We start from the raw sequence: 26,808 nt of genomic DNA, 5'->3' as shown, positions 1-26,808 counted from the left end.
ATTTCTCCTTTGATAATACAGCAACTGATTCTGCTGCGTGCCCTTAACTATAATATTTCACTGCCTTAAAGGAATGATGTCCACTTTTATATCTTCTTCTTGATGGCTAGTATTATATTTCACGGACTTCCTTGCGGTCAGTCGGTAAACAGTCGGCTATACTAGAAGGAACAGTGATCTGACATAACGATATGTCTTTCCAGTTGTTTTCTTGATTTCATGAACATTTTATTACACTGACATTCAGAGCTTATGAGCCGTAAATGGCAGGTATCTTATTCTATAATCAAATCTTGATTACAATTACTTGCACGGATAAGATTAAAAACTCTTCTGTACATGTCAAAATGATCGTTTTAACTGATAGAACTGTAACTGGACCTGTAGCGAATATAACGTAGAAGTGTTAGAAAATGTTAGGCCTAATTTGAAAGTTTGAAAAAAGAAAATTGAGCATGAATAGCGTTTTGGCTCTCTTTGTGAGGCTATGATACTGCTGGGGAGGTTTAAAATTTAACATTGCTAACAATAACCGGGAGAGACAGTAGAAGCAAAACTTGCCCTAAAATCCATCGTGAAACATATCTTTATATCACCAGGTTTTTGTTATCCTTCCTTTTCCGTTTTAGAGTACTTGGAACAACCCCAAAGTAAACCATAAAAAGGTGTTGAGTCTGACGCTTAGATTGTCGTAATGGAAAATAGTCCATAGGAGAGGAGTCACAGTGGGTAATACTTAAGTCTTCCATTCAATCCTCCGTTCACCCAATTCATTCGTTCCAATAATTCTTATGTTGTGCAATCAGATCTTCACAATCATCGGTCAAAACTGTCAGTACTGAGATTGTCTATGCCCGTCTGAAATGTTCACGTTATTATTTTATATTTTATACTTAGTAATAATAATAATAATAACAATAGTAATAATAATAATAATAATAATAATAATACTTTATAGATGACATCAATGCACGTTATATTAGACGTGTTTATAACTAAGTAACTGTTTCATAAGATGTAAGGAATAAATTGGTACTTCAATAACAAATAAAGTTATTAGGAAACTACAGTACGACTCTTACATTTAATTTACGTAAATTAGATGAGCCAAGTCCCCTCAAGTTATGCGTTTGACACTTACTTTCTTGGCATTTTTCATAAGTAAAGAATGTGAGCAGTCGAAAAATATCAATATCTAACTTATTCACACGTCTCATCATTCTCTCCATTGGACTATGTATTATTGGTTCGATTTCAGTTTGTCTCAAGTAACTGACTGAATCTTACCCATTTAAGTGGAATATCGATGCTGAGTTTCTCCATTAGAACATTTTATTTTTAAGTTAATGCGCTTCAAAAAATAAGGTAACAAGAGGCTAAATGGACAAACTTTATTTTACAGGATACACAGTAGTAGGGCACTGTTACACATTACTGTTCAAGAACTTGTTCAAAAGGCACATCAAGACATCGATTCCGGCATGGAAGGAATTTACGTCCAGTCCCTGAAGCAATGTCATGACGGCATGCTGAATGGCCGTATGAGCGTTGAATCACTTATCACCCAGGTGGTTCTTCAACGGCCTGAAGAGATGGAAATCAACAGGTCGGGGCTGGAGGAAGGTCCCGACAGTTGATATTCTCACCAAGGAAGCGACAGTGAATGACGCCAATTACTTTGACTCACTGAAGCGTGTGTGGGTATCAGTTCTCAGAAAACAATCTGGACTTCTCTCAACAGGAATCGTGTTGCTGCACGACAACGCCTGACCACACGCAGCCAGCAGCAAGCGAGAATTCTTACGGCTTCTGGTGTGAGATACAGGACCATCCTACCTACTGCCCGACCTGGCACCCTACTATTGTGTATCCATTTATTTGACAGTATTTTTCTCGTGCGAGTTCTTGTTACCTTATTGTTTGAAGCTATCTTGTTTTAACGAATGAAGTATCAAAGTTTTCTCGTGGATCTTCAAGAGTTGTTTTTATTCTATTGTGACATTTAGATCTATTGGGATTGGCAGTGAATTTTATGTGAGGGGACTATACGCCACGTGTTTTGCCCCGAGTCTCGGCCAGCGAAGTCAAAGGATAACTTTTATTTCGCTTTTTATATAACCTGTTGGAGGGTGAAGACCAGCATTTTCGCCACTAATACTAATACTGCTGGACTCTCAATATACAGGAAACATTACATTTACAATATCAAATTTTCAGATTCAGCGCCACAACAGACATTCTTCGACGTGTGTGTGACAGACTTAACAACACATTTAGGAAAATATAAAGCAGTGATATTACGAAATAAAAATTCACTGTGGAATTAATTTATAACAAACAATGTGTCGCGTTATTCAGAACACTGAGGAATTTGGGACGTCAATTGAACCACAAGTTACGCTGAAGGACAGAGCTCGGAATGTATTCCGTTTACACAGCGAACCACTTCTCACTTGCTTTTACATTCAGCTGACTTAGCCGGTGCACGACTTAGCATAGCTCACTACGGAGAGAGAGAGAGAGAGAGAGAGAGAGAGAGAGAGAGAGAGAGAGAGAAGGGGGTGGGCGTGCAGGCCTGAATATCTGTTTGCTCGTCACCACGAGGGGTGCAGTCTTGCTTCTCAGTCATATTAAAGACAATCTAGAACTCACATAGCAGACGTCAATAATGCTTATAATAAAGTACGTATTACTCCGTGATAAGTGTGAAGCTACGAGTTGAGAATCAATCTTAATCTTTTTTGTACGAGATTCAGTGAACATCAAGAATTACCAGTGCATAACCGGACGGACTTGATGAAGACCGGCGTTGGAAGGATTATCTACCCTGAAGACATCACCCATCTCATCATGTAGTACTGAGGAGGAGGACCGATGCCGACAGCGTCCTAATGCCAGGAATCCAGGGTTATCAAGACGTCAACGTTAAGTTGGCCATTCATTTATTTGGTACTATCTGTTCTATGTAGCATTAATAAATAGTTAATTTTCTTCTTGAAGGGATTATTTGTTGAACCGTAGTTTGGTTAGATTTAAGCGACTTTACCACGTCATTTTCTTTCATTATACGACATTTAGTCTGTACTTTTCTTCAACTTTGCAATTGTGATTTGCGTGATAACTGAATGTCAAGATCATCGATTGTGCGGGTTTGAAGTAATCATGTCATGGGATGAGTATCCAATTTAAATATCAGACATCTGCTAACCTTTAGTAAATATTACTTTTCCACTCGATTGCTACAACATTGAGGAACGCGTAATTGTAATATTTTTATTCTTAGGAGTTTATTTATTCCACATATTTCCAAAAGTCTTAGCTACATTTCATAAGGGATTTAGCTCATCTGTCGTGCGAATGCTACGATAGTGATACAGATGTATTTCTTTTAAAACAGATTTCTGTAATTTAATGGAAGACATTGTTTGATCATTACACTTATTTGTGGTTCAAGTCATTTATGTGATTTCACCCGTTGTATTTTGGACGGGTGTTGCGAATTGTATTGTGATATTTTCCTCTCACACTGTGCCATGTGCAGAGATGTATAGGATTATGATATTTTTATGTGCTATTTGGAGACAAATTTTCGCGTCATTATGATCCTCAGCACATGTGAAGTATTTTATGCGACGTTGAGTATAATGATGAGTGGATATTTAAGGATTATTCGTAGTCATTTGACATATCTGCGATTGGTTGTTTTCCACGAGGGGAGACATAGACGGGAGCGTCTTCTCAAGTTATTATTGAACCACGAGATAAACCACATGTATTATGAAATGAAATTGGGCGTATGAGATTATTAGAGCCTTTCGTCACACTTGATGAGCACAATCACAATGATATCAGAGCGTAGCTGTGTGATAATGATCAGTTCCTCAATATTCGACAGATTTCCGTAACGACTTGAGTTCGATGTATGTGGCGACAACTTTATTAGTCACAATCCCCCAGACTATATCAGCCGGATTAATTACTGTTGTTTTTCAGGTCATCATTTATGGGATTATTTCATCTCCATTAAATTGGTTGAAACACGCGTGGACACGTGTTGTATATTTGTAAGATAGTGTTTTCTTAGTATAATCTAGTGGGAGTTTATTGCATTTCTTTTCTTGGTAGATGATGGTAACGGGATATTTCTTACTTGTGTTTTATTTCCACAGGTTGAGTGATTTTTATTTTCCGTGTAATTTATTGATGTGTGTGTCACCATCGTTGTCCTAAGTCTCGGCGTTGTTCTAAGGTCATTGCACATGGTTAAAGATTTATTTTACCGGTAGTATACTTTTCTTATTTTATCGTGTGGAGTTACGTGTATTTTGAAGTTACGCTGAACAGATATTCATTCAAATATCGAGTTAACCATGGTGGACATAGAACCAAGCATAATTAAGCTCCAATAATTTTCAGAACATTTTATTGACAGAATTTAAATTGCAAATTTTGTATTCGTTGTTTTTGATCAGTAATGTATTTTCAAAATCTCTTTCCAGATTTTTCCTGAATAATTTAATATGCGCATGAGCACCATTCTATTACCAAATTAAATTCACAATTATTCAAATTCGAAATTTGTATTTAACGCATAATTTATCAGAATTATTAGGAATTCATTAACGTGCACCATCCTATTTATTTTATATCTGGATGCACATCAAGAACTAAACTTTAATTTAAAATTTAGCGCTCATGTTTCATTATGATAGTTCTCAGGATGACTTATTTTTGGTAATACATCATCTACCATTGGTTTATATTTGGATAGTCATTATTTGCCAATATCTGCCCATTTTCTCTGATCCACATCATTTTTCGAACAGGTCAAATCCCTGATGGTGTCTCGTGTTTTTCGAGTAGTTAGTTGCAGTGCAAACGGGCAGACTATGCAGTCGCATGGCACACCAATTATGTAAGAATAAATACGTTCAATACTGCTATTACTTTATTGAGAGAGCTTTTGATTGTATTCCTTAATAATTTTGCAGGCATTGAAATACAACTGAAAACACAATTAATTAATCATCGTGACAAACCTGAAGGAAGTCGAAGTGGTGATTTAAAAAAGAAAGATCATTTATTCTTTTTTGATACGGCTAATTGAAATACTCGAGCCTTCTGAGTTTTAAATGAATCCTATGCAAAGTGACAATTTAAATTACATTCTTTAAAATGTCGCAGTGATAGATAGTTTAGGAGTAATTTTGAGTTTTGCATAAGACAATGAAAAAATAATTCGTGAACGTTAACACTTAAATTGATAAATGATGCATACGAATATGTTTAATAAAGAAATGTTCATGGATTTCTAAATACTGTATTTGGTTAACATCCCTCCAGATACTACAGATTTTAAGGGACACAAAGGTGTCGGAATTTTGTCCCATAAGAATTCTTATACATGCCAGAAGGTGGCGATTGTGTTTAAATAAAACTTGATATTCTCTAACGCTGCGGAAGCCAATGCTAAGGAGTTACTGGGATTGACTCGCTGTTTTGAGAACAGAAGTACGACGTCTAACCGACTGCACCTCTGAGGTCAGCAGAAAGAGTTTCATGGGTTAAATAAATTTCAGTTTATTAAAGTTCAGTACAAAATCCTTGCATCCAACATAAATACAGCTCTTGAACAAAACTACGTTTAGATCTGAAAACATACAGACTTTTCTGTACGGGAGTGAAAGATGGAAGTGCTCAGGATATCTTATTCATAAATTAAAAGTAATAAACATGAAAGTAGATAAAATTATTTCTGGTACACACAGGTGGGACAAGGGGGTAGCTCGGAATGAGCAGATAAAGGCTGAGATATGAATGAAATCGATGGGTAAAGCTGTACATAAAAGCTGTCTTCGGTTGTGGAGCCATGTGCGGTGAATGGACGAGGGGAGGTTATCTTTGGTAATAATGTACTCGGCCGAGGAGTGTCACAGGAAGAGCGATAAAAGCAACAATGGGTAGACGCAGTTTTTAATGATTCATATACCAGAAATGTGGAATTAAAGGAGGTCACGGAGCTAGTTGCAAATAGGGGATTGTGGAGGCGCTTAGTTAATACAATGAGGCTTGCAGACTGAACTGCGGAAGGCATAACATTCTGTAACGAAGATGTACAGTATGTATGTATGTATGTATGTATGTATGTATGTATGTATGTATGTATGTATGTATGTATTTATTGATCCCAATTAACGCAGTCTGTCAAAGACTATCGTTAATTTTATCACCATGTGCTACTGATATTGTCTTCTTTTTGTACTGGACCTCGCTCCGAATCAGTTCTTTCTTTCTTCGTCTGTAAACCTGCAGCTACCGGATGTGTTACAACAGGGGTGAATAATTGTTCTGAAAGCACGCAGACACAAGGATTATAAAATAGTCAACAGAGATAAGTATCAAGGTAATTTCATTTCATGCATTCCTTCATACACGTGCATCGTGTATAATAATAATAATAATAATAATAATAATAATAATAATAATAATAATAATAATAATAATAATGCCGGGCTGAGTGGCTCAGACGGTTAAGGCGCTGGCCTTCTAACCCCAACATGGCAGGTGAAACATGCTAATTTAGCATGGTTTCTAATGTGATTATACCGATGTCACCAAGAGTAGATATCTGGCTGTTCCTATAGTTATTGTATTTCAACCTTCTGTCGACAGAGGGCAGCTCCCTCTGTCGCGAGCGTGAAGGATCTTTTCTCGGCGAGACCTTTTTAATATCTTCTCCTTGAAGTAATGTTGGGCTGTTTATGCTGGGGAAAGAAGAGATGTGTCACACACACACACACACACGAGTGGTGGTTTTGCTTTTCTTATGGTGGTTTTATAAGTTTAAAACTATGCAAAACTGCTGCATCATTTGCATGCTTCGATGAATGATATTGACGGTAATGTAACGTTTTAAATTTATTTCATGTATTATCTTTCTTTTTATTATGGCCGACCGAAGTCCATCTCGGTACTCGAAGCGAGAATGGCATGTGTATGAGTTGTGTAGGTGATTGTGGTGCGTCAAAATCTGGTCTCTGATTATTTTAAATGAATTTCTCGATGAAACATTTTGCCATTATTTGGAGGTATGGTCTGTGTGTCGGCCAGGTCTATTCTGGCCGTGCACAGTATGTAGGTGCTGGATCTACGCGTGACCGTGGGGTCACAAACGTCCTACTGTCATTTGCCCTAGGTGGGCTATATATCTACTACTGATATATTGATGAAATGTTGAACTGCACTCCACGAGTTGCCTTGATTTTATTTACTCGCACCAATCTGCCGGAATTATTTGCCTTTGGGGGCAAAAGGATCGCGTGATTGAATGAATGTGTAGATGAATGAGCTGAGTGCCAAGATGACGTATCGGTCTGTTGAATTTATGCCTATTTGTTCCCTATCGCGCCTCTTTTCTCCTGGGTGCGAAGTCTTTATTTTGTATGGTGTGCATCCTGCTGTTTACGACCTGGAGCTCGCCATGTTGGTTTATTTCTTTCATGGCCGTGTGCAGGTCCATGTTTTCTGTTATTGTTTTGCTTTGCGTTCATTGCTCCATGGAGCATTGTCTTTGCCCCTCGTGGATTATTTCCTTGGTCCGGCAGTTTTCTGATTTAACCACTTTATTATTTTATCTGCTCCTTGGTGTGTGAGAATCGATATGAGAGGGGTATTGTTAAAAAAAGAGTGGATATTGAAAATGACTCCCACGCTTGAAATTGCGTTTCTATTCCTCGCCGAAGGAAAGATTGAATAAAGATTGAGTTAATGATATTCAGCTCGCAGTTTTTAGTAGCGAGGTCAGTGGTGGAATAAATGCTATCATCTCAAGAGTAACTGTGCCCTATGCATGTAAGAAAAGATGAGGTCACGAGACCTTGGTACGATTATCTTTTGGGCTGACGCCGAATATGTATGTATTACCTTATTATTATTACTGGCTATTTCATCTAATTAATCCCTTTGATTTACGTTACATTACAATAAATTCTCATCTATCATTTATACGGATTTTTACTCGTAGTAGTGTTAGTTGTTAGCTTTAATTGTTTGAGGAGAGTAACGTTTTCAGCTCAGGGCTATGTCTTTCGCCCTTCCTGATCGGGGATCCACGGCAAATTTGTTTCCCTGCGATGGTCGTGATTCACTATGTGTGTCCTTTAGTTAGGGAGGGTGTGGCTCACAGGTTCGATCCTGGCTCAGTCCGGTGATATTTGAAGGTGCTCAAATACGACAGCCTCGTGTCGGTAGATTTACTGACACTTAAAAGAACTCCTGCGCGACTAAATTCCGGCACCTCGGCGTCTCCGAAGACCGTAAAAGTAGTTAGTGGGACGTAAAACAAATAACATAATAATAATAATAATAATAATAATAATAATAATAATTGTACCGGCTGGTACATCTATACGCCGCACATTTGGATTTTCCGCCGTTAAGTACTCCTCTACAGGAGAAACTCTGAACTTTAACATCTGTATCAACTTGTAAGTTTTCTCAGAAGATGGTACTACCATAAATTTTGTGTTTACAAAGTTGTCAATACTGTGTGGAGTTCAACTTGTTTTGTTTTCCATTAATCAAGAAGTGTTGACATTCTCTTATAGATATCTCTTCTAAGAAACTATGATCATGCACCCTGGTGCGAAGTGAAGAAACTTTTCTTGAAGATATTTTGTACTCATAAGTTTTCCTACAACTAAATTTCGTTCTTTCATTTGTGGGTTGGCAATATAAATCTTTTCTTTCCGCCAGTTTTGAACTTAGCCAATCCAGAATTTCTGTAATTAATTTTTGACCAATCGTGTCCTTCTTCAATTTTGATGTGTAACTTTTAGCCAGCCAGTAAAGTTGAGTGGGTGTATCTTAATTATTCCTGAAAGGTCTCGAATCTTCCCCGAGTGTATAAAAACTGCTGATTTTCACGGCTCCTCGCCACTCGAACAACATCTAGCCTAGTGTATGGAAGTGTAGCAGGAGGCGAGAAGCGCCTCTTTCATCCGGCAGCAGCTCTTCTACAAGGTAATGGCCACTTAACATCTTTATTTCTCGCTAGCTCAGCAGTCTAAAAAACCGCGGGGAAGGTTCGAAACCTTTAATATGTAACTTATCTCTTGAAACATGTAAACCTTTTTCAGTCTTTGTAAAACTTCATTTATCTTTAACTGTAATTCGGGGATAGAGAGTGCTTTAACCTCTCGAGCTCCCCTTCATTTAATTGGAGGTGACTACGTTTTCGTACCCGATTTTCTACTCTTCCTCAATGTGTTAAAGTTTTTCTTATACGAGTCACCTCCCTAGTTTGGGAATAGCCCTTGTGTCATCGGCCTAGTGCCTCTTAGGTTTTAAAAAGTGTATTTGGGAGTGCTGATACACGCCTCCATTCTTTTTGCATTTAGGGCCATTTTCTTTTTCTTTTAAGGCCCTGTAGGCCGGGTACGAGATACCCTTGTTTAATTCTTGTAAGTTGTGCTTTGATGGCAAGTGATTTTAAGGTATGGTATTGTCTTGTATAGGCTTGAAAGATTGAGAGCGGGTCAGCTCTTTCTGGTATTTTGAAAGGTGCCTCTAGGAGGCTTGACATTACTAGGTGGGAGCAAGTGCTCCTTGAATGAAGGGATTTCCTGCCCTTTGATCAAATGTGTGATTTGGTAAAGTTGGGCTAGTTGCTCAAGGATTGTGAAATTGGGGCTCGAAGCCCAGAATTAGGAAAGACCCCTGAACTTGTGCTTTCGTTTGTAAAGTTATCACTGTACCTGTGTTTTTTATTGTTATTTCACCTAGTGAAAATTGGTGAAATTTTGTTGTCTATTGAAAGTATAACCTTTATTGAAATTTTAATTCATCTTATTCATCTTTCTAATTCATCTTTCGGCCTTGTAGTTAGACCCATTCCAGCCCGCACCTTCTTTCACCTCTGCAGTCCACGGGTAACCCCGTAACAATAATAATAATGATAATAATGCGCGGATGTGACATGTTCACGAGTTTCGTATTTAAAATAGTGCTTCATGGTTGTCTAAAAATAATAAAACAAGTGATAGGAATAAAAAGGAAGGCCAGTGTTGTGGTTGAATGAAAATGATATATCAATCAATCAATACTGATCTGCATTTAGGGCAGTCGCCCAGGTGGCAGATTCCCTATTTGTTGTTTTCCTAGCCTTTTCTTAAATGATTACAAAGAAATTGGAAATTTATTGAACATCTCCCTTGGTAAGTTATTCCAATCCCTAACTCCCCTTCCTATAAATGAATATTTGCCCCAGTTTGTCCTCTTGAATTCCAACTTTATCTTCATATTGTGATCTTTCCTACATTTAAAGACGCCACTCATACTTATTCGTCTACTAATGCCATTCCACGCCATCTCTCCGCTGACAGCCTGGAACATACCACTTAGCCCAGCAGCTCGTCTTCTTTCTCCCAATTCTTCCCAGCCCAAACTTTGCAACAATTTTGTAACGCTACTCTTTTGTTGGAAATCACCCAGAACAAATCGAGCTGCTTTTGTTTGTATTTTTTCCAGTTCTTGAATCACGTAATCCTGGTGAGGGTCCCATACACTGGAACTATACTCTAGTTGGGGTCTTACCAAAGACTTATATGCCCTCTTCTTTACATCCTCATAACGATGTGCAGAGATTTGTATCCTTTGTTTTCAATCCCATTTTTGTGATTACCCCAATGGAGATCTTTCCTTATATTAACGCCTAGATGCTTTCAATGATCCCCATAAGGAACTTTCACCCCATCAACGCAATAATTAAAACTGAGAGGACTTTTCCTATTTGTGAAACTCACAACCTGACTTTTAACCCCGTTTATCAACATACCGTCGCCTGCTGTCCATCTCACTACATTATCGAGGTCACGTTGCAGTTGCTCACAGTCTTGTAACTTATTTATTACTCTATAAAGAATAACATATTCTGCAAAACGCCTTACCTCTGATTCAACTTCTTTACTCATCTATCTATCTATATATATAAAGTAGCTTGTCCTGACTGACTGACTGACTGACTGACTGATTCATCATCGCCGAGCCAAAACTACTGGACATAAAGAAATGAAATTTTGGAGATATATTCATATTATAATGTAGGTGCTCGCTAAGAGAGGATTTTTGGATATTCCGTCGCTAAGGGGGTGAAAAGGGGGGTGAAATTTTAAAATGAGTGTGTCTATATCTCAAAACTTTAAAAGTTTACAGATGTGAAAATTGGTATTTAGAATCTTCTTTAAAAATAAGGAAACACGTATTTTTTTGTTTCCTGACAATCCCAATAGGAGGGGTGGAAAAGGGTGAAAAAGGGGTTGAATGCCTTTAATCAGGATACCGCTACTTATATCTCAGAAACTGAAGATATTACAGACCTCAAAATTGGTACTCTCGATCACTGTCAAAAATAAAGAAACACATATTTATTTGTTTTTGGAAAATCCAATTAATGCGAGGGTGAAAGGGGGGTGAAATTTTAAAATGAGTGCATCTATATCTCAAAAGTTTTAAAGTTTAGAGATGTAAAAATTGGTATTTAGAATCTACATTAAAAATAAAGGAACACGTATTTTTTGTTTTCGGAAAATCCCAATAGGATGGGTAAAAAGGGGTGAAAAATGGGTTGAATGCCTTTAAAGAGAATACTTATATCTCAGAAAGTAAAGATACTACAGACCTCAAATTTGGTACTTTTGATCGCTTTCAAAAATAAAGTAACACATATTTTTTTGTTTTTGGAAAATCCAATTAATGCGAGGGTGAAAAGGGGGGGTGAATTTTTAGAATGAGTGCATCTATATCTCAAAAGTTTTAAAGTTTAGAGATGCAAAAATTAGTATTTAGAATCTTCATTATAAATCAAGGAACACGTAGTTTTTTGTTTTCAGAAAATCCCAATAGGAGGGGTGAAAAGGGGGTGAAAATTGGGTTGAAAGCCTTTAAAGAGAATACTTATATCTTAGAAACTGAATATATTACAAACCTGAAAATTGGTATTTGGGATCTACTTTAAAAATAAAGAAACAGGTATTTTTTCGTTTTGGGAAAATCCAAATAATGGGGGGTGAAAAGGGGGATGAAATTTTTAAAATGAGTGTATCTATATCTCAAAATTTTAAAGTTTATAGATGTAAAATTTGGTATTTAGAATCTCCTTTAAAATAAAGAAACACATATATTTTTGCTTTTGGAAAATTCAATTAATGGCGGTTAAACAGGAGTGGCAAATTGGGGTGAATTTTTTGAAAGACTATATCTACAGAATATCTGAGAAGCGTAAAATGTTACAGACGTAAAAAGTGGGTATTTGGAATCTCCTGTAAGTGTAAAGAAACATAGGTGATTTGTCTTTGGAAACTCCACTTAAGGGGACCTAAAAAGGGGTGAAATTTTAAAATGAGAATTTCTACAGTATATCTCAAAAACTTAACATGTTACAGAAGTGAAAAATGGTAATTTTTTAATTCTATTAAAAATAAAGAAACGTGTATTTTTAGTTTCCGGAAATACCACTTGGGAAGTGGGCGGGGGGGGGGGGGGGGGTAAAATTGACTGAAAATGGTGTTGAATTCTTTTAATTAGGCTACTGTTATCTCAAAAATGAAGGTGTTACAGACGTGAAATTTGATATTTGGAATCTGCTTTAAAAGTAAAGAGCACGAATTCTCGGAAAATCCAATGAATAGGGGGGGGGGAAGGGGGTGAAAGAATTGAAAACTTAATTGACCTAATTGTATGAGAATACTTACATCTAATAAAAGCTAAAGTTGTTAGGGCCTACAGACGTGAAAATTGGTATTTGGATCTCCTTTAAAGACAAAGAAAAGCCCGTTTTGTGGGGGGGATCATCTTGGGAGGCTTGAGTGAAAAGGAGTTGAATTCCTTTCATGAGGACACATAAATCAAAAACTGAAGAAGTTAAAGTCGTGATAATTGGTATTGAGAAGATCCTTTACTATTAAAGAAACAAGTATTTTTGCCGGAAAATGCACTTGAGGGGGGATGGGAGGAGTGTGAATGTGAAAAAAAGTGAATTATTTTAATCTGAAAACTGAAGGTAATAGATGTAAACAATGGTGTTTGGAATCTCCTTTAAACATAAAGAATCACGCCTTCTTTTAGGTTTTTTTTGGGAGGGGGTAAATAAACTTAACGGCGGTGGGGTGTAAAAAGAGTTGAGACCAATTGATTTTACTGTTCATAATGTATTTATAAGGAGCCTCCGTTGCTCAGGTGGCAGCGCGGCGGCCTCTCACAGCTGGGTTCCGTGGTTCAAATCCTGGTCTCTCCATGTGACATTCGTGCTGGACAAAACGGAGGTGGGACAGGTTTTTCTCCGGATATTCTGGTTTTCCCTGTCATCATTCATTCCAGCAACACTGTCCAATATAATTTCATTTCATTCGTCATCCATTAATCATTGCCCCAGAGGAGTGCGACAGGTTTCGGCTGCCGGCACAATTCGTATTGTCGCCGCTATATGGGGGCTTTATTCATTCCATTCCTGACCCTGTCGAATGACTGGAAACAGGCTGTAGATTTTCGATGTACTTATTCTGATCATAAACCGATCATTTTTAATCTTTCCTGGGTTCGTTTTCAAGAGCCATCTTTCCCTTCGGAGAACGTTCTTAGATTACAGTACCTTCTCCTGGCATATAAATAAAATTTTAAACACATTTGAAATAAACGATAGGAATGAGATTGACCGTCCAGTTTTTCACCTCTATAATAAGGTCAATAATCCACTGAAGTATGTCATTGGTATGGCCAGAAATCCCCCACACTTGCCTACGCGCGACAATGGTGCTGGTCACATTCTCAACAATGACAATGGCAGCAGATGTAATTTACCGCCAAGTAGCGGTCTTGCATCTTGCTGTTGGGTCCAGAACATCTATAATAATAATAATAATAATAATAATAATAATAATAATAATAATAATAATAATAATAATAATAATAATAATGTTCTGGACCGTCGTCAAATGTGGGGACCGCGCTGGAAACGGGTCCTGGACGGGTAATGACTACTATTGCAGTCTGGCCGCGGGTTCAGTACCGCCAAGGCACCCAGGATCTCCTCAAGGATTTGATCCATATTAAAAATGCTTATAGGAAAAAATGGCAAAGTTTTAGGGAGCCAACTGATGGGTGGAATACCTGGACCTAGCCCGGGAAGTACGAAATCGATTGCTGGAAATAAAAATTGAAAATGGGAGGAACTTTGCCGTAATCTCTCAGAAAACGAGTCAGATTGCGAATTTCGGCGGATTATATATCAAAAACAATATGCATTCAATTATAAATTTCAGTATAATACCGTAGCGAAGCACGGGTATCTTGCTAGTCTATATATATAAAGTAGCTTGTCCTGACTGACTGACTGACTGACTGACTGATTCATCATCGCCGAGCCAAAACTACTGGACATAAAGAAATGAAATTTTGGAGATATATTCATATTAAGATGTAGGTGCTCGCTAAGAGAGGATTTTTGGATATTCCGTCGCTAAGGGGGTGAAAAGGGGGGTGAAATTTTAAAATGAGTGTGTCTATATCTCAAAACTTTAAAAGTTTACAGATGTGAAAATTGGTATTTAGAATCTTCTTTAAAAATAAGGAAACACGTATTTTTTTGTTTTGAGACAATCCCAATAGGAGGGGCACAAAAGGGTGAAAAAGGGGTTGAATGCCTTTAATCGGGATACCGGTACTTATATCTCAGAAACTGAAGATATTACAGACATGAAAATTGGTACTTTTGATCTCTTTTAAAAATAAAGAAACACGTATTTTTTTGTTTGGGGGAAATCCAATTAATGGGAGGGTGAAAAGGGGGTGAATTTTTAAAATGGGTGCATCTATATCTCAAAACTCTTAAAGTTTACAGATGTAAAAATTGGTACTTAGAATCTTCATTAAAAACAAAGGAACACGTATTTTTTTGTTTTCGGAAAATCCCAATAGGAGGGGTGAAAAGGGGTGAAAACGTGGTTGAATGACTTTCATGAGGAAACTTATATCTCAGAAACTGAAGATATTACAGACCTGAAAATTGGTGTTTAGGATCTCCTTTAAAAATGAAGAAATACATACTTTTTGTTTTTGGAAAATCCAATTAATGGGGGGTGTGAAAAGGGGGTGAATTTTTAAAATGAGTCTATCTATATCTCAAAACTTTTAAAGTTTAAAGATGTAAAAATTGGCATTTAGAATCTCCTTTAAAAATAAAGAAACATGTATTTTTTTGTTTTCGGAAAATCCCAATTGGAAGAGTGGAAAAGGGTGAAAAAGCGGTTGAATGCCTTTAATGAGGCTACTTATATTTCAGAACCTGAAGATATTACAGACCTGAAAATTGGTATTTGGGATTTACTTTAAAAATAAAGAAACAGGTATTTTTTTGATTTTGGAAAATCCAAATAATAGAGGGTGAAAAGGGGGGAGAATTTTTAAAATGAGTGTGTCTACATCTTAAAACTTTAAAAGTTTACAGATGTAAAAAAATGGTATTTAGAATCTTCTTTAAAAATACAAGAACACGTATTTTTTGCTTTCTTTAAATCCCAATAGGAGGGGTGTAAATGGGTGAATAATGGGATGAATGCCTTTATTGAGGATACATATATCTCAGAAACTGAAAATATTACGGAACTGAAAATTTGTACATGGGAGCTCCTTTAAAAATAAGGAAACACGTATTTTTTTGTTTTTGGAAAATCCAATTAATGGGGGTTAAACAGGAGTGACAAACTGGGGTGAATTTTTTGAAATACTATATCTACAGAATATCTGAGAAACGTAAAATGTTATAGACGTAAAAAGTGGGTATTTGGAATCTCCTGTAAATGTAAAGAAAGATAGGTGATTTGTTTTCGGATACTCCACGTAAGGGGAAATAAAAAGGGGTGAAATTTTAAAAAGCGAATTTCTACAGTATATCTCAAAAACTTAACATGTTACAGAAGTGAAAAATTGTATTTTTATCTCTATTAAAAATAAAGAAACGTGTATTTTCAGCTTTCGGGAATACCACTTGGGTGGAACGGGGGGGGGGTAAAAGTGACTGAAAATGGTGTTGAATTCTTTTAATTAGGCTACTGATATCTCAAAAATGAAGATATTACAGACGTGAAATCTGCTTTGGAATCTGCTTTAAAAGTAAAGAAACACGTATTCTCGGAAAATCCAATGAAGGGGGGGGGGGGGTGAAAGAATTGAAAAATTAATTGAATTAATTGTATGAGAATACATACATCTAATAGAAACTAAAGTTGTTATGGACGTGAAAATTGGTATTTGAATCTCCTTAAACAAAGAAAAACGCGTTTGGGTGGCGGGAGTGAAAAGGAGTTGAATTCCTTTCATGAAGACACATAAATCAAAAACTGAAGAAGTTAGAGTTGTGATAATTACTATTTAGAAGATCATTTACTATTAAGGAAACAAGTATATTTTGCCGGAAAATTCACTTACGGGGTGGGGGGGAGGGGAGTGTGAAAGGAAGTGAAAATAAAGTGAATTATTTTTATGGAGATACTTATATCTCAAAACTGAATGTAACAGATGTGAACATTGGTGTTTGGAATATCTTTTAAACATAAAGAAACACGTCTTCTATTTTTTTTTGGGGGGGGGGGTGTGTAAATAAACTTAACGGCGGTGGGGTGTAAAAGGAGGTGAGATCAATTGATTTTACTGTTCATAATGTACTTAAGGAGCCTCCGTTGCTCAGGCGGCAGCGCGCCGGCCTCTCGCAGCTGGGTTCCGTGGTTCAAATCCCGGTCACTCCATGTGACATTCGTGCTTGACAAAACGGAGGCGGGACAGGTTTTTCTCCGGATACTTCGATTTTCTCTCTCATCATTCATTCCAGCAACACTGTCCAATATTTCATTTCATTTGTCATTCAACGATCATTGCCCCAGAGGTGTGCTTCGGCAGCCGGCACAATTCCTATTGTCGCTGCTAGATGGGGCTTTATTCATTCCATTCCTGACCCTGTCGAATGACTGGAAACAGGCTATATAGTTTCGATGTACTTATTCTGATCATAAACCGATCATTTTTAATCTTTCCTGGGCTGGTTTTCAACAGCCATCTTTTCCTTCGGAGAACGTTCTTAGATTACAGTAGATCCTCCTGGCATGTAAATAAAAATTTAAACACATTTGAAATAAACGATAGGAATGAGATGGACCGTCAAATTGTTCACCTCTATAATAAGGTCAACAATGCACGGAAGTATGTCATTGGTATCGCCAGAAATCCCGCACACTTGCCTACGCGCGACGATGGTGCTGGTCACATTGTAACAATGACACTGGCAGCAGATGTAATTTACCGCCAAGTAGCGATCTTGCAGCTTGCTGTGGGGTTCAGAACATCTTTTAATAATAATAATAATAATAATAATAATAATAATAATAATAATAATAATAATAATGTTCTGGACCGTTGTCAAATGTGCGGACCCCCCTGGAAAATGGTCCTGGACGGGTAATGACTAAGAATGCAGTCCGGCCGCGGGTTCAGTACCGCCAAGGCACCTAAGACGACACCACGCCGGATCTCCTGAAGGATTTGATCCATATTAAAAACGCTTATAGGAAAAGATGGCAAAGATTTAGGGACCCAACTGACGGGGTGGAATATCTGGACCTAGCCCGGGAAGTACGAAATCGATTGCTGGAAAGAAAGATTGAAAAATGTGAGGAAACATACCGTAATCTATTAGAAAACGAGTCAGATCGCGAATTTTGGCGGATTCTCGCAGAAAACGAGTCAGATCGCGAATGTCGGCGGATTATATATCTAAAACAATTAGCATTCAATTATAAATTTCAGTATAATACCGTAGCGAAGCACGGGTATCTTGCTAGTATATATATAAAGTAGCTTGTCCTGACTGACTGACTGACTGACTGACTGACTGATTCATCATCGCCGAGCCAAAACTACTGGACATAAAGAAATGAAAGTTTGGGGATATATTCATATTAAGATGTAGGTGCTCGCTAAGAGAGGATTTTTGGATATTCCGTCGTTAAGGGGGTGAAAAGGGGGGTGAAATTTTAAAATGAGTGTGTCTATATCTCAAAACGTTAAAAGTTTACAGATGTGAAAATTGGTATTTAGAATCTTCTTTAAAAATAAGGAAACACGTATTTTTTTGTTTTCAGACAATCCCAACAGGAGGGGTGAAAAAGGGTGAAAAAGGGGTTGAATGCATTTAATCAGGATACCGCTACTTATATCTCAGAAACTGAAGATATTACAGACCTCAAAATTGGTACTTTTGATCGCTGTCAAAAATAAAGAAACACATATTTTTTGTTTTTGGAAAATCCAATTAATGCGAGGGTGAAAGGGGGGGTGAATTTCTAAAATGAATGCATCTATATCTCAAAAGTTTTAAAGTTTAGAGATGTAAAAATTGGTATTTAGAATCTTCGTTAAAAATAAAGGAACACATACTTTTTTGTTTTTGGAAAATCCCAATAGGAGGGATGAAAAGGGGTGAAAAATGGGTTGAATGCCTTTAAAGAGAATACTTATATCTCAGAAACCGAAGATATTACAGACCTCATAATAGGTACTTTTGATCGCTTTCAAAAATAAAGAAACACATATTTTTTTGTTTTTGGAAAATCCAATTAATGCGAGGGCGAAAAGGGGGGTGAATTTTTAAAATAAGTGCATCTATATCTCAAAAGTTTTAAAGTTCAGAGATGTAAAAATTGGTATTTAGAATCTTCATTAAAAATAAAGGAACACGTATTTTTTTGTTTTCGGAAAATCCCAATAGGAGGGGTGAAAAGGGGTGAAAAATGGGTTGAATGCCTTTAATGAGGCTACTTATATTTCAGAATCTGAAGATACTACAGACCTGAAAATTGGTATTTTGGATCTACTTTAAGAGTAAAGAAACACGTATTTTTTCGTTTTTGGAAAATCCAAATATTGGGGGGGTGAAAAGGTGGGGTGAATTTTTTAAAATGAGTGCGTCTACATCTTAAAACTTTAAAATTTACAGATGTAAAAACTGGTAGTTAGAATCTCCTCTAAAAATAAAGGAACACGTATTTTTTGTTTCCTGTAAATCCTAATAGGACGGGTGTAAAAGGGGTGAAAAATGGGTTGAATGCCTTTAATGGGGATACATATATCTCAGAAACGAAAGATATTACAGAACTGAAAATTTGTATATGGGATCTCCTTTAAAAATAAAGAAACACGTAATTCTTAGTTTTTGGGAAATCCAATTAATGGCGGGTTTTTTTTGTTATTTGCTTTACGTCGCACCGACACGGATAGGTCTTTTGGCGACGATGAGGGAGGAAGGGGCTAGGAGTGGGAAGGAAGCGGCCGTGGCCTTAATTAAGGTACAGCCCCAGCATTTGCCTGGTGTGAAAATAGGAAACCACGGAAAACCATCTTCAGGGCTGCCGACAGTGGGGTTCGAACCCACGATCTCCCGAATACTGGATACTGGCCGCACTTAAGCGACTGCAGCTATCGAGCTCGGTAATAATGGCGGTTAAACAGGAGTGACAAATTGGGGTGAATTTTTTGAAAGACTATATCTACAGAATATCCTGGAAACGTAAAATGTTACAGACGTAAAAAGTGGGTGTTTGGAATCTCCTGTAAATGTAAAGAAACAGAGGTGATTTGTTTTTGGAAACTCCACTTAAGGGGAACTCAAAAGGGGTGAAATTTTAAAATGAGAATTTTTACAGTATATCTAAAAAAAACTTAACATGTTACAGAAGTGAAGGTATTTTTTATCTCTATTAAACATAAAGAAACGTGTGTTTTTAGTTTTCGGAAATACCACTTGGGTGGAGGGGGGTGGTAAAAGTGACTGAAAATGGTGTTGAATTCTTTTAATTAGGCTACTGATATCACAAAAATGAAGACGTTACAGACGTGAAATTTGATATTTGCAATCTGCTTTAAAAGTAAAGAAACACGTATTCTCGGAAAATCCAATGAAGGGGGGGGGGGAAGAATTGAAAAATTAATTGGCTTAATTGTATGAGAATACATACATCTAATAAAAACTAAAGTTGTTACAGACGTGAACATTCGTATTTAGATCTCCTTTAAAAACAAAGGAAAGCGCGTTTTGGTGGGGAAACCATCTTGGAGGGCGGGAGTGTAAAGGAGTTGAATTCCTTTCATGAGGACACATAAATCAAAAACTGAAGAAGTTAGAGTCGTGATCATTGGTATTTAAGAAGATCCTTTACTATTAAAGAAACAAGTATTTTTTGCGGGAAAATTCACTTGGGGGGGGGGGAGTATTGTGATATGAAGTGCAGAAAGTAAATTATTTTTATTGGGATACTTATATCTCAAAACTGAAGGTAATAGACGTGAACATTGGTGTTTGGAATCTCCCTTAAACATAAAGAAACAAGCATTCTTTTAATTTTGGGGGTGGGGGTGGCGGTAAATAAACTTAACGGCGGTGGGGTGTAGAAGTAGGTGAGACCAATTGATTTTAGATGTTATTAATGTACTTATAAGGATCCTCCGTTGCTCAGGCGGCAGCGCGCCGGCCTCTCACAGCTGGGGTGGTTCAAATCCCGGTCACTCCATGTGACATTCGTGCTGGACAAAACGGTGGCGGGACAGGTTTTTCTCCGGATACTCCGGTTTTCCCTGTCATCAGCCATTCCAGCAACACATAATAGTAATAATAATAATAATAATAATAATAATCCGGACCGTCGTCAAATGTGCGGACCGCGCTGGAAACGGCTCCTGAACGGGAAATGACTAAGAATGCAGTCCGGCCGCGGGTTCAGTGCCGCCAAGGCACCCAATATGACACCACGCCGGATCTCCTGAAGGATTTTATCGATATTAAAAATGATTATAGGAAAAGATGGCAAAGATTTACGGACCCATCTGACCGGGAGGAATACCTGAACCTAGCCCGGGAAGTACGAAATCGATTGCTGGAAAGGAAGATTGAAAAATGGGAGGAAACGTGCCGTAAAATAATAGAAAACCAGTTTGATCGGGAATTTTGGTGGATTCTCGCAGAAAACGAGTCAGATCGCGAATTTCGTCGGATTATATATCTAAAACAATAAGCATTCAATTATAAATTTCAGTATAATACCGTAGCGAAGCACGGGTATCTTGCTAGTCTATCTATATATATAAAGTAGCTTGTCCTGACTGACTGACTGACTGACTGACTGATTCATCATCGCCGAGCCAAAACTACTGGACATAAAGAAATTAAATTTTGGAGATATATTCATATTAAGATGTAGGTGCTCGCTAAGAGAGGGTTTTTGGATATTCCGTCGCTAAGGGGGTGAAAAGGGGGGTGAAATTTTAAAATGAGTGTGTCTATATCTCAAAACTTTAAAAGTTTACAGATGTGAAAATTGGTATTTAGAATCTTCTTTAAAAATAAGGAAACACGTATTTTTTTGTTTTGAGACAATCCCAATAGGAGGGGCACAAAAGGGTGAAAAAGGGGTTGAATGCCTTTAATCGGGATACCGGTACTTATATCTCAGAAACTGAAGATATTACAGACATGAAAATTGGTACTTTTGATCTCTTTTAAAAATAAAGAAACACGTATTTTTTTGTTTGGGGGAAATCCAATTAATGGGAGGGTGAAAAGGGGGTGAATTTTTAAAATGGGTGCATCTATATCTCAAAACTCTTAAAGTTTACAGATGTAAAAATTGGTACTTAGAATCTTCATTAAAAACAAAGAAACACGTATTTTTTTGTTTTCGGAAAATCCCAATAGGAGGGGTGAAAAGGGGTGAAAACGTGGTTGAATGACTTTCATGAGGATACTTATATCTCAGAAACTGAAGATATTACAGACCTGAAAATTGGTGTTTAGGATCTCCTTTAAAAATAAAGAAATACATATTTTTTGTTTTTGGAAAATCCAATTAATGGGGGGTGTGAAAAGGGGATGAATTTTTAAAATGAGTCTATCTATATCTCAAAACTTTTAAAGTTTAAAGATGTAAAAATTGGCATTTAGAATCTCCTTTAAAAATAAAGAAACACGTATTTTTTTGTTTTCGGAAGATCCCAATTGGAAGGGTGGAAAAGGGTGAAAAAGCGGTTGAATGCCTTTAATGAGGCTACTTATATTTCAGAACCTGAAGATATTACAGACCTGAAAATTGGTATTTGGGATTTACTTCAAAAATAAAGAAACAGGTATTTTTTGATTTTGGAAAATCCAAATAATGCAGGGTGAAAAGTGGGGTGAATTTTTAAAATGAGTGTGTCTACATCTTAAAACTTTAAAAGTTTACAGATGTAAAAAAATGGTATTTAGAATCTTCTTTAAAAATACAAGAACACGTATATTTTGCTTTCTTTAAATCCCAATAGGAGGGGTGTAAATGGGTGAATAATGGGATGAATGCCTTTAATGAGGATACATATATCTCAGAAACTGAAAATATTACGGAACTGAAAATTTGTATATAGGATCTCCTTTAAAAATAAGGAAACACGTATTTTTTTGTTTTTGGAAAATCCAATTAATGGGGGTTAAACAGGAGTGACAAACTGGGGTGAATTTTTTGAAAGACTATATCTACAGAATATCTGAGAAACGTAAAATGTTATAGACGTAAAAAGTGGGTATTTGGAATCTCCTGTAAATGTAAAGAAAGATAGGTGATTTGTTTTCGGAAACTCCACGTAAGGGGAAATAAAAAGGGGTGAAATTTAAAAAAGCGAATTTCTACAGTATATCTCAAAAACTTAACATGTTACAGAAGTGAAAAATGGTATTTTTATCTCTATTAAAAATAAAGAAACCTGTATTTTCAGCTTTCGGAAATACCACTTGGGTGGAAGGGGGGGGGTAAAAGTGACTGAAAATGGTGTTGAATTCTTTTAATTAGGCTACTGATATCTCAAAAATGAAGATATTGCAGACGTGAAATCTGCTTTGGAATCTGCTTTAAAAGTAAAGAAACACGTATTCTCGGAAAATCCAATGAAGGGGGGGGGGGGGGTGGGGGGGTGAAAGAATTGAAAAATTAATTGAATTAATTGTATGAGAATACATACATCTAATAGAAACTAAAGTTGTTACGGACGTGAAAATTGGTATTTGAATCTCCTTAAACAAAGAAAAACGCGTTTGGGGGGCGGGAGTGAAAAGGAGTTGAATTCCTTTCATGAAGACACATAAATCAAAAAGTGAAGAAGTTAGAGTCGTGATAATTACTATTTAGAAGATCCTTTACTATTAAGGAAACAAGTATATTTTGCCGGAAAATTCACTTACGGGGTGGGGGGGAGGGGAGTGTGAAAGGAAGTGAAAATAAAGTGAATTATTTTTATGGGGATACTTATATCTCAAAACTGAATGTAACAGATGTGAACATTGGTGTTTGGAATATCTTTTAAACATAAAGAAACACGTCTTCTATTTTTTTTTGGGGGGGGGGGTGTAAATAAACTTAACGGCGGTGGGGTGTAAAAGGAGGTGAGATCAATTGATTTTACTGTTCATAATGTACTTAAGGAGCCTCCGTTGCTCAGGCGGCAGCGCGCCGGTCTCTCGCAGCTGGGTTCCGTGGTTCAAATCCCGGTCACTCCATGTGACATTCGTGCTGGACAAAACGGAGGCGGGACAGGTTTTTCTCCGGATACTTCGATTTTCTCTCTCATCATTCATTCCAGCAACACTGTCCAATATTTCATTTCATTTGTCATTCAACGATCATTGCCCCAGAGGTGTGCTTCGGCAGCCGGCACAATTCCTATTGTCGCTGTTAGATGGGGCTTTATTCATTCCATTCCTGACCCTGTCGAATGACTGGAAACAGGCTATATAGTTTCGATGTACTTATTCTGATCATAAACCGATCATTTTTAATCTTTCCTGGGCTGGTTTTCAACAGCCATCTTTTCCTTCGGAGAACGTTCTTAGATTACAGTAGATCCTCCTGGCATGTAAATAAAAATTTAAACACATTTGAAATAAACGATAGGAATGAGATGGACCGTCAAATTGTTCACCTCTATAATAAGGTCAACAATGCACGGAAGTATGTCATTGGTATCGCCAGAAATCCCGCACACTTGCCTACGCGCGACGATGGTGCTGGTCACATTGTAACAAAGACACTGGCAGCAGATGTAATTTGCCGCCAAGTAGCGATCTTGCAGCTTGCTGTGGGGTTCAGAACATCTTTTAATAATAATAATAATAATAATAATAATAATAATAATAATAATAATAATAATAATAATAATGTTCTGGACCGTTGTCAAATGTGCGGACCCCCCTGGAAAATGGTCCTGGACGGGTAATGACTAAGAATGCAGTCCGGCCGCGGGTTCAGTACCGCCAAGGCACCTAAGACGACACCACGCCGGATCTCCTGAAGGATTTGATCCATATTAAAAACGCTTATAGGAAAAGATGGCAAAGATTTAGGGACCCAACTGACGGGGTGGAATATCTGGACCTAGCCCGGGAAGTACGAAATCGATTGCTGGAAAGAAAGATTGAAAAATGTGAGGAAACATACCGTAATCTATTAGAAAACGAGTCAGATCGCGAATTTTGGCGGATTCTCGCAGAAAACGAGTCAGATCGCGAATTTCAGCGGATTATATATCTAAAACAATTAGCATTCAATTATAAATTTCAGTATAATACCGTAGCGAAGCACGGGTATCTTGCTAGTCTATATATATAAAGTAGCTTGTCCTGACTGACTGACTGACTGATTCATCATCGCCGAGCCAAAACTACTGGACATAAAGAAATGAAATTTTGGAGATATATTCATATTAAGATGTAGGTGCTCGCTAAGAGAGGATTTTTGGATATTCCGTCGCTAAGGGGGTGAAAAGGGGGGTGAAATTTTAAAATGAGTGTGTCTATATCTCAAAACTTTAAAAGTTTACAGATGTGAAAATTGGTATTTAGAATCTTCTTTAAAAATAAGGAAACACGTATTTTTTTGTTTTGAGACAATCCCAATAGGAGGGGCACAAAAGGGTGAAAAAGGGGTTGAATGCCTTTAATCGGGATACCGGTACTTATATCTCAGAAACTGAAGATATTACAGACATGAAAATTGGTACTTTTGATCTCTTTTAAAAATAAAGAAACACGTATTTTTTTGTTTGGGGGAAATCCAATTAATGGGAGGGTGAAAAGGGGGTGAATTTTTAAAATGGGTGCATCTATATCTCAAAACTCTTAAAGTTTACAGATGTAAAAATTGGTACTTAGAATCTTCATTAAAAACAAAGGAACACGTATTTTTTTGTTTTCGGAAAATCCCAATAGGAGGGGTGAAAAGGGGTGAAAACGTGGTTGAATGACTTTCATGAGGAAACTTATATCTCAGAAACTGAAGATATTACAGACCTGAAAATTGGTGTTTAGGATCTCCTTTAAAAATGAAGAAATACATACTTTTTGTTTTTGGAAAATCCAATTAATGGGGGGTGTGAAAAGGGGGTGAATTTTTAAAATGAGTCTATCTATATCTCAAAACTTTTAAAGTTTAAAGATGTAAAAATTGGCATTTAGAATCTCCTTTAAAAATAAAGAAACATGTATTTTTTTGTTTTCGGAAAATCCCAATTGGAAGAGTGGAAAAGGGTGAAAAAGCGGTTGAATGCCTTTAATGAGGCTACTTATATTTCAGAACCTGAAGATATTGCAGACCTGAAAATTGGTATTTGGGATTTACTTTAAAAATAAAGAAACAGGTATTTTTTTGATTTTGGAAAATCCAAATAATAGAGGGTGAAAAGGGGGGAGAATTTTTAAAATGAGTGTGTCTACATCTTAAAACTTTAAAAGTTTACAGATGTAAAAAAATGGTATTTAGAATCTTCTTTAAAAATACAAGAACACGTATTTTTTGCTTTCTTTAAATCCCAATAGGAGGGGTGTAAATGGGTGAATAATGGGATGAATGCCTTTATTGAGGATACATATATCTCAGAAACTGAAAATATTACGGAACTGAAAATTTGTACATGGGAGCTCCTTTAAAAATAAGGAAACACGTATTTTTTTGTTTTTGGAAAATCCAATTAATGGGGGTTAAACAGGAGTGACAAACTGGGGTGAATTTTTTGAAATACTATATCTACAGAATATCTGAGAAACGTAAAATGTTATAGACGTAAAAAGTGGGTATTTGGAATCTCCTGTAAATGTAAAGAAAGATAGGTGATTTGTTTTCGGATACTCCACGTAAGGGGAAATAAAAAGGGGTGAAATTTTAAAAAGCGAATTTCTACAGTATATCTCAAAAACTTAACATGTTACAGAAGTGAAAAATTGTATTTTTATCTCTATTAAAAATAAAGAAACGTGTATTTTCAGCTTTCGGGAATACCACTTGGGTGGAACGGGGGGGGGGGGGTAAAAGTGACTGAAAATGGTGTTGAATTCTTTTAATTAGGCTACTGATATCTCAAAAATGAAGATATTACAGACGTGAAATCTGCTTTGGAATCTGCTTTAAAAGTAAAGAAACACGTATTCTCGGAAAATCCAATGAAGGGGGGGGGGGGGTGAAAGAATTGAAAAATTAATTGAATTAATTGTATGAGAATACATACATCTAATAGAAACTAAAGTTGTTATGGACGTGAAAATTGGTATTTGAATCTCCTTAAACAAAGAAAAACGCGTTTGGGTGGCGGGAGTGAAAAGGAGTTGAATTCCTTTCATGAAGACACATAAATCAAAAACTGAAGAAGTTAGAGTTGTGATAATTACTATTTAGAAGATCATTTACTATTAAGGAA

At 36.9% G+C, this 26,808-nt stretch overlaps 1 protein-coding gene across 1 annotated transcript in view; it reads right to left on the bottom strand.

The window, feature by feature from the left end:
- The window catches only part of Cadps (calcium-dependent secretion activator 1), a 609,066-nt gene that overhangs the window by 351,373 nt on the left and 230,885 nt on the right, over window positions 1-26,808 (bottom strand). The gene's annotated exons all lie outside the window — the stretch shown is intronic.

The sequence above is a fragment of the Anabrus simplex genome, chromosome 2 (assembly GCF_040414725.1).
Source record: "Anabrus simplex isolate iqAnaSimp1 chromosome 2, ASM4041472v1, whole genome shotgun sequence".
NCBI lineage: Eukaryota > Metazoa > Arthropoda > Insecta > Orthoptera > Tettigoniidae > Anabrus > Anabrus simplex.
Note: the sequence above shows the minus strand (reverse complement) of the source record. Positions and strands in the feature narration are given on the sequence as shown.